The sequence below is a fragment of the Protopterus annectens genome, chromosome 2.part0, assembly GCF_019279795.1.
Source record: "Protopterus annectens isolate FY-2018-M chromosome 2.part0, PAN1.0, whole genome shotgun sequence".
Taxonomy (NCBI): Eukaryota; Metazoa; Chordata; order Ceratodontiformes; family Protopteridae; genus Protopterus; species Protopterus annectens.
The window spans coordinates 1,173,342,538-1,173,357,777 of record NC_056728.1 but is presented as its reverse complement, the minus strand read 5'-3'; positions in this window follow the sequence as shown (position 1 = coordinate 1,173,357,777).

Below are 15,240 nucleotides of genomic sequence, written 5' to 3'. Positions count from 1 at the left end.
AACAGGAGGTGTACAGACTCTTAGTAAAGATGCTGAATAGTAATGGACCTAGAATGGAGCCTTAAGGAACACCTGTCTTGATGGAGAGAAAGGGAGAGAAGGAAGAGAGACATTTTATGGATTGTTGTTGATTAGTGAGGTAGCTGGAGAACCATGAAATAGGATTAGACAGGTTAAGATCAGACAGTTTGGAAGGGAGCTTGGGTGAGAGACTTTGTTGAATGCTTTAGAGATATCTAAAAAGAGACTGGAAATAAATTTGTTATTGTTTCTTGCTTGAGAGATAGTTTGTGTGAAGGAAATTAGGGCAATAGTTGTGCTATGGTTAGGATGGAATATGTGTTGGATGGAAGTGAGTAAATTTTCTTGAAGAAGATAATCCATGAGCTGGTTGTGTAAACATTTTTCCAGTAATTTAGAGGGGGGACAGAATGGCTGTAGGCTGGTAGTTTGAGAGTTCAATGGAGTGTCCTCCCTTGTGGATTGGTATGGTAAAAAAAAATTTCCAGATTGTGGGAACAGTGGGTTCACAGATAGATCAGTTAATAAGAATGGAGATAGAGTAGGATATAGAGTTGGCGGCAAGCTTAAGGTAGAGGGGAGGTAGATTATCTGCAGAGGGAGAACATGGCTTTAATTTGCTACTGATTGAACATTTGTTTTCCTGTAAATATGCATATTAAAACAACCATTGCTGAAAGATACACCATTGTCTAAAAAGCTAATTTTACCTGTCGAGCTGTTAAAATCAAAGTATAAAAAATGTAGTGCCTTGTAAATCAGCAAGAAACTGATGTAATGAGTGCAAATTTCCAGCCCAAATAAGAAAAAATATCATCCATGAATCTTTTATAGAATATTAAATTATTATTCAAATATTCTGTATTAGTGTGATAAATATGCATCTCTTCCCATCTAGTGAGAACTATGTTAACATAACTATTCACAGTGGGGGTAACCATACCTACCCCCAACTGCTGATGAAAGATTTCCTTACAAAGTCACAATGGACATAAAATCTCTTTTCATGGCTATTCCTAATGAATTAAGTACTGAGTTTGTGACAGAATTTCTATGTAAACATTGTAATTTCTCAACTGAAAACATAAAACTTTGCTGTTTAATGTTAGATATAGTACTCAATAATAATAATTTTATGTTTAATGAGGAGATCTTTCAGCAGCAGTTGGGGGTAGCTATGGTTACCCCACTGCAAACAGTTAATGTTAACATAGTTCTCTCTAGATGGGAAGAGATGCATATTTATGGCACTGATATGGACAGCTAAAATTAGCTTTTTAGACATTGATGCATCTTTCAGCAATGGTTGTTTTAATACACACATTTACAGAAAAAAATGCTCATTCAACATGATATGTTCATTATGATAGTATGCATCCTAGATTTGTTTATAATAGTGCTGCTCATAGTCAATTCCTGAGGGCTAGCATGATGAACACAGAAGTTGATGGTTTTATGCAAGAGATAGTATACAGACTTTGTAACCAGAGGATACAATACAGAGCTGTTAGAAAGGAATAGGAACTATATTATTTCTAAACGTGAAGATCTGGGTGCACACTACTTCTCCAATGCTAGAAGGAATGCTGGGAGTAATAAGGAAAGTCCTAAATTTAATTGTAAATATTGCATGAGATATGTCACAAAGTACAATGGGCACACAAGCTTAATTAAACCGGTAGTACAAAAAAATTGAGTTATTTTGAAATCTGACCCAAATATTAGTGAAATTATTAACATGCAACCACATTTTATTTTAAAAAAGGAAAGAAACTTAAAACAAAGACTCTGTTGCAAAGATCAAGTATTTGATTCTCATAAAAAATTTCCCTTTAGTAAACAGGGAACCGACCCCTGCCATAATTGCATATATTGCCAGTATATTCATTTAGATAAGGAATTTATACATCCAATAACAAACAAGCCCTTTATATTTAAAGCTTCAGTAAATTGCCTAACAGAAAATATGATATACTTTGCAAACTGCATAAGATGTGAATGTTTTGACACAGGTAAACTAACCAAAATTTTAAAGAAAGAATTGGTTCTCATCTGTCTGAGTTTCACAGGAAGATAGAGACTAATACTCTTAGAAATGATACTGACATGGTTGAATATAAATTGATAAATTTCTTTAGAGATGACAAGTTTCCAGGTCTAAATAGTAAGAACAGCATAAAACCATTACTTAAAAATATGTATAGCTATGTATGAAATGGAATTTCCTTATATGTCTTCTATTTGTTTTTACATGTTCTTTTATATGTTGTTATATTACATATTTTATATGCTTTGTATGTGTTATGGGTTCTATGTCTTAAAATATATGTTTTAATATGCCTTAAAATGCATTTTTAGACTATGGTTTGGGTAGCATTATTTATGCAATGCATTTTAATTATTGGAAAGATGACTGGATTTTGAATATGATTGGCTGGCATTTTATATTTAAACTGACTAACGTTGTTGATTTCATGTTGTGTTGAGAAAGAATCTTGTGGATTCAAAGGCTGTCGTCATTAAAGTGTTTTATGGTCAGATTCCTAACTTCTTCTTTTATATGTTAGGAAGGACCAGTCTATGGAGGAGAGTCTGTTGTTAAATTCATCAGGGTTGAAATTTTAGAGACTGCAACAGTCTTTGTATCTGTGGGGCCTGATTTGTTGAGGGGAATATCTTTGAATGCAAGTTGAAGAGTGGTCACTTAAGGAATCAGGTAGTGTTTTAGGGTGGTGATATAGGTCTGGATTGGATACAAGGTTCGAGTCCAGGACTGAGTTGGAGTTGGTTGGCTTGCTAAAGTGGGTTGAGGTGGAGATAAGTTGTGTGAAGCCATAAAGATTAATACTAGAGTTAGGGGAGATGGAGGTTAGGGTTTGCTAATCGATGTTGACATTACCAAGTACTATAGTTTCTTTAGATATGTTCTGTGTGATCCAGGAGAGAGCATGTTCCACAGTGTGGGGTATTATTACGTAGGGGAATGTATAAGATAGCAATTGTTAGCTTTTTGTAATTACTGTATTTGCAATTAACTATCAGGAGTTCTGCAGGGTGAAAATCGGGGAGTAAAATAGACAAGTTGAGTTGGTCAGAGTAAATTATGTCTACACCTCCTCCTTTTTTATGGACTCTGATTATGCAGAAGATGTAACCAGGGAGAAGAAGTTCATTATAAGAAATATGGGGTTTGAGGCATATTTCCATGAGAGTTATTATATCAGGAGAATAGTGGGCCATCCATGCATGGAAGGAGGTACTTTTTGGATATATGTGTATTTATCAACATAGAGACCAGGAAAGCAATTGCATCTGAAGCCATTTTTAAATAGTCTGAGTGCAGTTAATGAGCAGCTGGTTTTAGCTTATGTAGGGTTTATTTTAATAGTGGAGGTAGGTATTGGGCTGAAGTCAAATAGCTGAGGATATTCAGTCGAGAAAGAAGTAAGTACTGAGAGGATAGCAGAAGAATCAATGTTTGTAAGGGACAATATAGTCTGCATAAAATAGTTGTTAAACTGTGTGGGAATTGAATCAGTAGTATTGTTTGATGTATGAGTGGGGGTAGTAGTATGGCCTGGATGTAAACATTTGTTAATGGATGCCTGGAAGAGTTTTGGGTTGTTCTGATGTTTATTTTGGAGTATGTTATAACAGGTTTGCTTGTCATCTTTTATTTGGTATTTTGTCCTATTCCTTAGTTGCCTGAAAATTTGAAATGTATTTTGTGTTCTATTTCTGTGCCACTCTTTACAAGCTTTGTCACACTGTAGCATTACTTTCTTAATTTCCTTTGTTAGCCATGATGCAGGATTGGATTTGACCCTTTTGGTATTTACTGGGGCAAGGTTATTGAGGATTCTTAGGAATATCTCATTGAGGTGAGTGACAACATAGTCTAAGGGCATAGATTTTAGCATTTTCCAGTAATACTCTGTTAAAGATTTGATAAAAGTGTGTTTGTCAAATGTTTTTTGAGTTACGAGCTTAGTTGTAAATTACATGTTTATCTTGGATACTGTAAATTCTGAGAGCATAAGTAAGTTGATGGTCATTTAGGCTGTTTTGAAGGCTACTGGCTTGCCTTAATTTTATTGGGTCTATTAGTAAGAATGCGGTCTAAGGTTGATTGCCTACCAGTACTTTTGTGGACTCTAGTAATTGATGTAATTAACTGTTTAAAGTCATATAGGTTTATGGAATCAAATGGGGTGCTGCTATTGATAAGCTGCTAGTCTATATTTAGGTCTCCTAGTATCACTGTTTCATGTTGTATATAATGGGATAGCCAGTATAAGATATTTTCCACAGTAGTAATGTTTTTACCTGGTGGATATATATGGCTGATAAACAGAGCAATCTCCAGTTAATGATTCTGAAGTGTGATATAAGTAGTACTGCATTATTAAATTGTGGTATCTCCCTTTTAATTTCTCCAAGTCTTTCGGGTTTCTGATACCATGATGGGAATGGACCCGATTCCTAAGTCAAAATATGATTAAAGTTCATAAAATTAGTATTGTTTCAGTCTTTGATGATAGCCATAAGTGCTCTTATCAGCATCTGCAATGTGCCCAGAAATGACTCCTTCTGCAATTCATATGGAGTTACATGTATCAGTAGCATATCTATGTGCGACTGGAAATTCTTTTTTATAACACCCATTGCTCCTACTACTATTGGAAATGTTTAGGTATCCTTCTTCCACATTGTCCTTGTTTCTGCTTGTAAATCCTGGTATCTTATGACTTTGTGCATTTCTGTACATAAGACACTAAGTCACTGGGTGTAGCAATTTCAATGATCAGTGCTACTTTTGTCTTCTTTTCCTGGACTACTATATCTGTTTTTCTCATATCTATTTTGGTAATGGGTAATTCCATGTGATATTAACTTCATCATTTTTTATAGTGCTTTGTGGCTCATGTTTCCAACACTTCACAGCTACTTCAAAATTAGAATGTTTGCACAATCCCCAATGCAACAGTCTTGCCACATTATTATGCCTTTCAGTAAAAGTCCTTCTGCCATTAGTGTATCACATCCAGCAACAAGATGTGCAACTGTTTCCAATCCTTTTACAAAACCTGAATTTCATGTCTCTTTCTCCTACATATTCAATGAACTGTGTGAACCAACATTTAAGTAGGCCACTATCCTGGGCCGCCAATATTAATCTTTCATTTTTTTGGTTTAAATTCACCTCCCCTTTACCATTCCTGCATCTGGTCCTAATCGGCATGAGGTTGTTCCAAGAGTTTTCTGTATTTGCAATTATATTTATGTATTTTCCACATTTCTTGCCTTCTCATCTGATCCTTTACCTTATATTCATTCTTTTGTTTTCTGGCACACTCATTTGCTGCCTGATTGTTATCTACTTCTGGTTTGATTTCCATTCCCACTTGACACTGATATGCTTCTGCTAAACTAAGCAGAGAAGTCATCTTAGAATTATTCTCTACATGTTTTAAACTTTCACTGCATTTGAGTCTTGTGAGGTCAGCAGATATGTATGCAGTCCTATGATTGCAGGTCTACACATGTAATCAATTTCAATGAGGCCCATACCTCCTTCAGAATGGGGAATATATACTTTTGGTATACACTGATTTTTATAAATCATTTGATAAGCATGAAGCATTTTTCTTGTTTTCCTGCCCAAATGATCCAATACCTTTTGGGGTCAGTCAGTCACTCCAAGGCTATAAGTTAGGACAGGAACAGCAAATTGATTTATAGCTTGGACTTTGTTCCTAGATATCAGAGCTGTTTTTGATATTAATTTTAGTCTTCTAAAATATTCCTTACAAAGTTTTATTCCCATTTGTTCATGTTTTATTGTTGATCCTTCATCAATTCCCAACTATTTGTTCATACAGGTCTATATTATAAGAACAAAGTTTTACAACTTTGAACACCATATGGGCGACACCATATGAGTGAAGTTGTAAAACATCGAAACCAAAATAAAAAAAATATAAAAATAAAAGAAAAACCTACCTGATCGCTCTGAGCAGGGGGCCAAGCCCCCCTGCACCCCTCACACCCCCTGCTATTAAATATACCAACTCCGAGATTGCACTATGGTAAAGTAAAGGGAAGAATTACCTACTGCAATCTCCGTTCACACTTGCTAGGTTTTAAATATTCGACCATTTGGTGTCACCCATATGGTGTTTGAACATTTAAAACTTTGTTCTTATAATACAGACCCATTTATACACTACCTCTTGCTAAAGTTCTTTTATATCACATTCCTGTCCCAGACTGATATTTTCTTGGTTCTGCCCCTTTCCTGCTTTAAAGATTGCTTCTGCACATTTAACAAGACCAAAGGGCATTCTTATATCATCTGAGAAAGTTTTGACCAGTTGTAGTTGTGCTTTCAGTTCCTCATCTGACAAACTATATAGTTTTAAATCATCCACAAAAAGAAGATAAGTCTTTACACTTTGTTTTCTGGTAAGGGCAAGACAAAAAAACACTGGTGAAAAAGAATCACACTGGAATATCCCCCTTTGAATTTTTTCCCTGGAATAATAATTTGTCCTTTATCATGGCTTAACTGCATAGTGGTTTTCAGTGTTTCATGGTTGCTGTAATGTAATTAATCAATGTTGGGTGTATCTAACACATTTGTAAGCACTCTTTTATCCATGAATGTGGGATGTTGTCAATTGCTTTTTGTAGTCCATCCATGCTATACTTAGATTCTTCCCTCTTTTACAGTTCTCCATTATTTTATTTAACAACAAATGATTAATTGTCTCATCTAACTTTCTTTTGTTGCCCTTTTGTTCTATTGCCACAATTAAGTTTTCTTTTAAATTACTATAAACTCTATCAACATCAGTTCCAGTGAACAGTTTATACTATAAACTCTATTGGCATCAGTTCCAGTGAACAGTTTCTACATCGTTGGAAATTATGGCGACACCTCCTACTTTTTTATGGCCTCTGTCTAAGCAGAAGATGTTGTAACCAGGGGGAAGAGTTATTCACTTGTAGTTTTTAGGATAGCTTGCAGGTTCACTCTCTTAAAGATGAGTATTGCTTTTCCTATTGTTAAGCAGGTTCGCTTCTGTTCGGCTGCACATATAAATATTTCTTACTCATGGCTAAATCTTCACATAAAGATGATAATACTCTTAGACAGTAGTTTGGTACTACATCTGGGCCTGGGGTTTTCCAGTTAGGAGCTTTTCTTAATTTTGTTTAAATTTCTCTGGCCAATACTTCATCCTCTTTCATATCCTGTACGTTTGAACTTCTTATTCTATCTTTTACTTCTTCTATCCACTCAGCATCTTTGTTATGTTGCATGGGATCTTCATCGATAGTTCTTCAAAATGTGTCAATTACTTCCTTTTTTGATGGTGTTTCAATTCCTTTTGCCTTGTTTCCCAATTCTCTATAAAGCTTTTTTGGATCATCAATAAATTGCTTATTTTGCACTTTTCCTTTATATTTATCTGCATATCTTTTATTTTTTTCTGCCTGTGCTGATATCTTTAGTTTATTATTTGAAACAGTATACGATAGAGCCTGATCTGTTCTGATACTGCATGTTGCTTTTATGACATCTGTCTTCCTGGGTAGTTTTGTTGATCTGTTCCCTCTTCTGTACTCATCCAACAGTGACACTTCTTGTCTTAATTGCTTTATAGCTTTCTCTATTCAGTACTTCCATGATGGCATTTGATTTAATTTATCCCCTTCCTTTCCCTTACTACCCTATGTTTTTGAGGTAAGAATTTGTCTGTTATTAATTTAGCTGATCAGTAATATATCCTATTTATATCCGTTATATCAAATGAGTTTCTACGAACAGTCATGATTACTGTGTTTATTTGTTTTATCAAACTTCTAACATTTTGGGTCTTGTTGACTTTCTGTAGTCTATTTCTTTCATTGATCTTAATATGTCTATCCATCTCTATTATATCAAGCAAATCTTCACTTACATCATTTTCTTCTAAACTGAGAGCACATTCTTTGTTCTCCATTTCCAGGGCATCTTCCTGTGCCATATTCTCTTCAGTTTCATCCTGTGTCATCCATTGCTTTTTCATATGGGAATTCACTGACCTATCACTCCACAACATTGACTGTGTTAGAGATGCCACAGTTTCCTGTTCCTTCCCTTGCTGTGCAACTCCAACTGAACTTTTATATGGGTTTCCTGCTTAAGGTTCCAAAGTAACGTCATATGGCAACTGATCAGATGTTCCACACTCCACTGGCTTCTCCTTAATATGGGGACTCGTTATTCTATCCTGCTGTGGTGTTAGAGTTCGATTTTTGACATAAAATCCTTCACTTCGCAAGTAGTCCATAACGGGTCTATACTGAATGTTCGAACATTCAAAATTCTGAATCTCATATGGTCGACACCATATGATCGGATTTTTGAATGTTTGAACATTGTAACGGAGATTTCTGTAAAGCGCGGAATGGGAAGATTTGCCTTTTCTGCACTGTAGTCCGATTTCAGAGTTGGTATATTTAAAGTGCAGGGGCACTTGCCCCCCTGCTTAGAGCATTCAGGTTAGAGCATTCAGGTAGGTGTTATGTGTAGTTTATTTTTTTTATTAGATATTCACACTTTTGAAAGTTCGATCATATGGTGCCAACCATATGGTAGTGGAACTTTCAAACATTCGATTTTGAACAAAGACTTAACAAAGCCACCATGGCTTCCAGTGCGATAAAATATCCAATTTATTGCATAAGACATGCGCTTTCACGTAGACACTCTAATCTTCTTCAGATCCTTAAAACAAAACCCCAATACAAAACATTTTATAGCAGCAAAATCACAATCCAAGTATCAATTAAATAATTAAACAATTAAATAACAGAACAACTGACATTAATTATCCTCCATATAAAAGGCTAAAATCATTTACTTAAAGCGCCGTTCGTCCAACTCTGGTTTAATGCAAATGTTACTGTTCAAACCAGGATAGATGTGTGCTTGTAACTTAAAAATCCATTTCAGTTCCATGCGTTCAATAAAATTATTATTATCACCACCTCTCTTATTCAGTACAACAGTTTGTAAAACCCTAAAACTAAATGTATGAAGTGAAAATTCTACTATGTGCTTGGCTAAAGCATTGCAAAATTGCTATGCTTGATATCATATAGATGGTGGTACACTCTATCCCTAAGACATTTTGTGGTTTTACCAACATAAAAACAGCTGCACCCATTACATGCAAACAGGTAAATGAGGTTAGTAGTATTGCAGGAGGCACGAAATCTTGGTTCAGATTCATAACATAGAGTTGGATGCTTAAACTTTTGAACTCATGTCATACTACTACACATCTTACACTTCTTGCAGGGGAAAGTACCAAGTTCTCCCTCTTGAGTTAAAGTGAAAGTTCTATTACCACATAACATCTGTTTCATATTCTGATTGTTCTTATATATAAACTTAGGCTGTTCTCCAAACAATTTCATAGTATCCCTATCCGCCATAAAAAAATGCCAATTTCTATTAATAATTTCATGTACCCTCTTATTATCTGTAGTATATCTAGTTACTAAACGAGTTCCATATTTTCCTTCACATCGTGTGGTACCTCTATGTGGTAAGTTATCACTGACAGGGGAACTCACCCTCTCATTGATAATCTCATCCCTTAACCTAGAAAAATCAGACCCACTGTAGCCTCTATCTAAAAATAACTGTTCCAAAGTATTTACTTCCTGTTGCAGAACAGATCTATCTCCACAAAGCCTCTTCACCCTATTCAATTGACCCTTCATAATGTTAGGTAAAATGTGTTTAGGATGCATGCTGCTATGATCCAACAAGCTATTACATCCACATTCCTTACGGAACAAGCCTGTAGTCATTTTCCCCAGGTTATCCATATACAATTTCACATCCAAAAAATCCAGGGTTTCAAATGAATATGTAGCTACAAACTTCAAAAAATCTGTTGTATTTCCCAAATACATAATAAATTCACTAAGGAGGGGTATCCCCCATCCCACAACATAAAAATATCATCCATGAAACATCTATAAAATTTTATGTGGGTACAAAAATCACTAGTAAACAAACATTGTGTCTCCCAAAAGTGTACCACCAAGTTTGCATAGGAATTAGCGCAAGGGGTACCCATAGCGACACTCCATCGCTGCAAATAAATTTGTTCTTCATACATCAATACATTGTTCTAAAGAATCAGCTCAAGCAAAGTACATATCAAAATAACCTCATTCCTGTCAAACATACTATGCATACTTAAACATGCTATACTCATTCGGTATGGAAGTAAATAAACTTTGTACATCCATGGTCACCATCAGTATATCCACTGTATCAGCATTCTCTCCATATTTATTCAAATCATCAATAAACTGTGTAGTATCCTTTAGTATGGTGGAAATCTCTTTCAGTAAGGGCCCCAGTTTCCCTTCCACATAAATAGAAAGATGTTCCGTACATTTAGTTTATGTGGGTTTAGTAACTAGATATACTACAGATAATAAGAGGGTACATGAAATTATTAATAGAAATTGGCATTTTCTTATGGCGGACAGGGATACTATGAAACTGGTTGGAGAACAGCCTAAGTTTATATATACGAACAATCAGAATATGAAACAGATATTATGTGGTAATAGAACTTGCACTTTAACTCAAGAGGGAGAACTTGGTACTTTCCCCTGCAAGAAATGTAAGCATCCAACTCTATGTTATGAATTTGAACCGAGATTTTGTGCCTCCTGCAATACTACTAACCTCATTTACCTGGCTACATGTAATGGGTGCAGCTGTTTTTATGTTGGTAAAACCACAAAATGTCTTAGGGATAGAGTGTACCACCATCTATATGATATTAAGCATAGAAATTTATGCAATGCTTTAGCCAGGCACATAGTAGAATTTTCACTTCATACATTTAGTTTTAGGGTTTTACAAACTGTTGTATTGAATAAGAGAGGTGGTGATAATAATTTTATTGAACACATGGAACTTAAATGGATTTTTAAGTTACAAGCACACATCTATCCTGGTTTGAACAGTAGAATTTGCATTAAACCAGAGTTGGATGCACAGAGCTTTAAGTAAATGATTTTAGCCTTTTATATGGAGTGTAATTAATGTCAGTTGTTCTGTTATTTAATTGTTTAATTATTTAATTGATACTTGGATTGTAATTTTGCTGCTATAAAATGTTTTGTATTGGGGCTTTGTTTTAAGGATCTGAAGAAGAAGCATAGAGTGTCTACTTGAAAGTGCTTGTCTTATGCAATAAATTGCATTTTTTATCGCACTGGAAGCCGTGGTGATTTTAAGTCTTTGTTCATTTACAATTTCTCTTTTTCAACAAGACCTTTGGGTGGTTATGGTATTATTTTTTGCAAACATTCGATTATCTAATATAGACCTGTCCATAACCCCCAGTTTCTATTTCTTTAACTTCTCCATTACTAATCTTCCTTTCTACTTTCCCTCTGTTTTCTTATTTTTATATGTTTAAATTTTCCATATCCAGATGTCTTTCCTTGTATTTCTCTTCAAATATCTTTGGTGCTGCTCTTCTCCTACTGATTAATTTTGCTTTCTCCTTTGCATAAATATTACACCATATCAGATCTCACTTTCTTTTCCATGTCCATAGTTCTTTTTTTATACCTTTCAAAAATCTCTAGATTTCATTCTTTATATTTTCACAATACCTCACTTATTTTTCCAAATGGCCCAAGGTTCCTTGGTCTATATAATGTTTTTCATGACTCTGTTATATTAATGAACACAAATTTGCATTTGAAGCTTTTAACAGTTTTTCTTGTGCAAGTATTTTTCTTTCCTCTAATTTCTCTCTTAATCTTTTGTATATCTTCTGGGCTTCTTACATAATAGTAAGAATACATAATTTCCTTCTTCTCCTCAATATTCCACTCTATCATCTTTATGGCTCTCCTTTGGCCTATCAGTTGTTGTGATTTTTGTGGAATACTACTTCCTTCTACAACAGGGAGGACATCGTCCCCTTGAGCCTGGCCTAACCCTATTATAGGAATGTTTCCATGTCTTGAGGATTCAACACTGTCATTTTTTTCCAGTCCTGGCACCAGTGCACCTACCAGGATTGGCACTTTTTTATCCTGGGATTTGTGTACTCTGCTGTATTTTTATTGTTTAACCTACTTCTGTCCATGATATATGCCATATACAATACAGTCTATATATCAGTGTACGGCAGAGAGAGTTTGTAAAAAACAGGATCTACCTCATGAAGGTACTCACCAAGACTTGAGGATGAATTCATTTCCAGAAATGTTACTCTTCTTTGCTTGCTAATTTTATCATCTTTCCATTCAGATCCCATCCTCTTTCCTGAGCATATGTGGTTATGTTTAGGGAATTCTTTTAAATGACAGCAATTCCACCTTCCCACTTATTAAATGAAAATAATTTTCCTGAAAGTATTAAATGAAAATAACTTTATTGAAGAGGAAATTAATAAAATATCATCAAAATTAACAAAAATTGACGTTTTTAACCCAAAGAGAACTGATCTGCCCAGAAAAAGAAAGCTCAAGCTGACTATTGATCCTCAAAAGCCTCAAAGGAGCATACTCTTCAGCTGCAGTAATGCTCTGAAGGGCTTCATGTCCAAACTTGTCTTTTAATCAGCTCAGCTCGAGCTGCCTGACAACCTGGGCACATAGAAGGTGGCCTGAAGCCGGCTGGCTGTTATATCCTTGACAGGATATAACCTATACAACTAAGGCTACTGCAACAGTGATCAATATGATGAATATCTCATCTTCCTAATAACTGCCATTATCCCATTCACTTTTGTCTTCACACTGTCACTATGGGAAATTTGTTAACACAGCATTGTCTATAGTCATTATAAACTCCAGGTTAGGTACAATAGTTCCTATAGCAAATCACACAATTCCCTTATCTCACGGAGGAGGGGAGCAATTTTATTACCACCAAATGGGCATATTCGTGCTTGGCCAAAACTCCAGACTTAGTATCTTCCAAAAAAAAAAAAAAAAAAAAAAAAAAAAACCTTTTGGGATGAGCACAACCATACTCAGCCATAAATCAGATAAGAAATATTGTATCTGAGATTTATAAAGTTCCAACTTTACACAATGCTTAAACAAAAACACGGAGCCACATAACCTGACCCCTTCCACATACCTCCAAAAATGCCTTATGCATCCTCACACCTCTCTGCTACTAGTAAATTCTCTCAGTAATTCAATCCACTCAAGTCTAGCCCCGATATTTAGCTTTTTTTCCTGTGGACCCCTGCCTCTACTTCTCGTTCAGATTTCATAAGTAGTGCTGTTGTCTGTTCTCCCATTTTTCTCTGACCTATCTAAGAAGTATCCAACACCAATCTCCCATTTTTTTTTTTGCTTTTATATTTTGCTTTTTCTACTCTATCTTTACTTAACCGGTTCTGCTTGAAAAAGCCTTTGTTTGTCAAGCTAATCAGGACAGTAGTTTTCAGACCCCAAGATGCAACTTACTCGAACTTTTCCTTACATTACTGACTGATTTTTTTCTGACGGCTGATTTCAGAGGTCAGGTCCCTCTCACTCCGTTCACCCTTGCTATGCTCGAGCTCACTCTGCTACCATACCCCACCCCCAATTCCCACCCACCTCCAGCACCCTGACATTTATCCTACCCAGACTACTCCCATCCATACCCACCAACCAATCACATCTTTTTTGCTACTACTTATATGAACCCACCCATAACCAATCCCAGTACTAACCACTCAGACAATACAACTATCCCCTTACTACTCACACACACAAATTACATCTTTAACATACTAAAAGCCTAGTAACTATGTTATTACTACACATAAATAGTGTAATTCTGTTAACTGCTCTCCACTTTACCACTATGTACAATCTCAAAATTATCTGCTACCACTCTCCAACCTACTCATTCCCCACCCCACCTCAAACTGCACAAAACATATATATAGCTCCAAACCTCTTCAACTCTTCCCAAATAGATCTTTTTTCCTATAAATACCTGTTTATTACTAAACAGTCACCTACCTTACATAAACAATACAAAAATCACAGAAACAATTACACTCATCCATTTACAACAAATTAGAACTACAGAGGAGTGGAGATATTCATTCTAACCTTGTTCCAAAATGCAGTCAGCAAACTCCCGACAACACACAACAAGCAAACCAGTTTTCAACACACACTATTTACTCGCCTCTCACCAATTTACCAAAAAAAAAAAAAAAACAGATCCAGTTTACATCTCATTAACGTGAATATCAGAAGCATACTAAATAAAGAAAGAGTTCCATGTTACACTTTCCCAGTACAACCCTGACACTGTAGTCTTAACAAAAACCTGGCTCAAAGCACACACTGAAAACAAAGAAATTCTACCTCCTGGCTATAACATCCTAAGACAATACAGAGATCAAAAGTGAGGTGGTGCAGCTGCTATAATATATAAAAACACACTAAAAATAGATTTATTACATGTAAACCCACCAAGTCAGAATAATACTGAACTGTTGGCCTCCCGCCTAGAAATCAACCACAATAAATATATAGTCATACTATCAGTATACATCCCACCTGGCAATAACGCCTCCATAATTGAAAACTTACTGTCCTGGGCATTCACAACACTTAGCCAAGCAACAATAATAGCAGGTGATTTCAATATCAATTGGCAAACCTGTTCCTCAGATAACTCAACTAACCACCTAAACCTGTACGATTACACTCAGATGATACACAACTAGGATGGACAAGCATAGTAACAAGCAAACTCCTCTTGACTGGACTTTAACCAACAAACCCTCACTAATCTATCACTGAGTTTGTCTCCCAAGCAGCCAAAGTGACCACCTACCAACCTTTATATTGAGAAACCACAACAATCCTACCAAAAACACAAACTATAATCTAGTATGTAACAAAATAATTTTTGTATACCAACTTTCAAAGAACTCAAAATTTGTAACTGGTCCCCTCTCAAGTATCTCCCTTTAAACTCAGCAGGCGAATACTTCAACAACAAATTCCTTGAGATTCTCAACATCCTAACCCCCATCAGGGATGTAAGAACTAAAGCGAACTACTGCCCATGTCTCACTAAAGAAACCAAACACCTAAAGAAACAAAGAGACAAACCCTTGTCCCTTTATCAATCAGACAAAAATAAAGCATCCT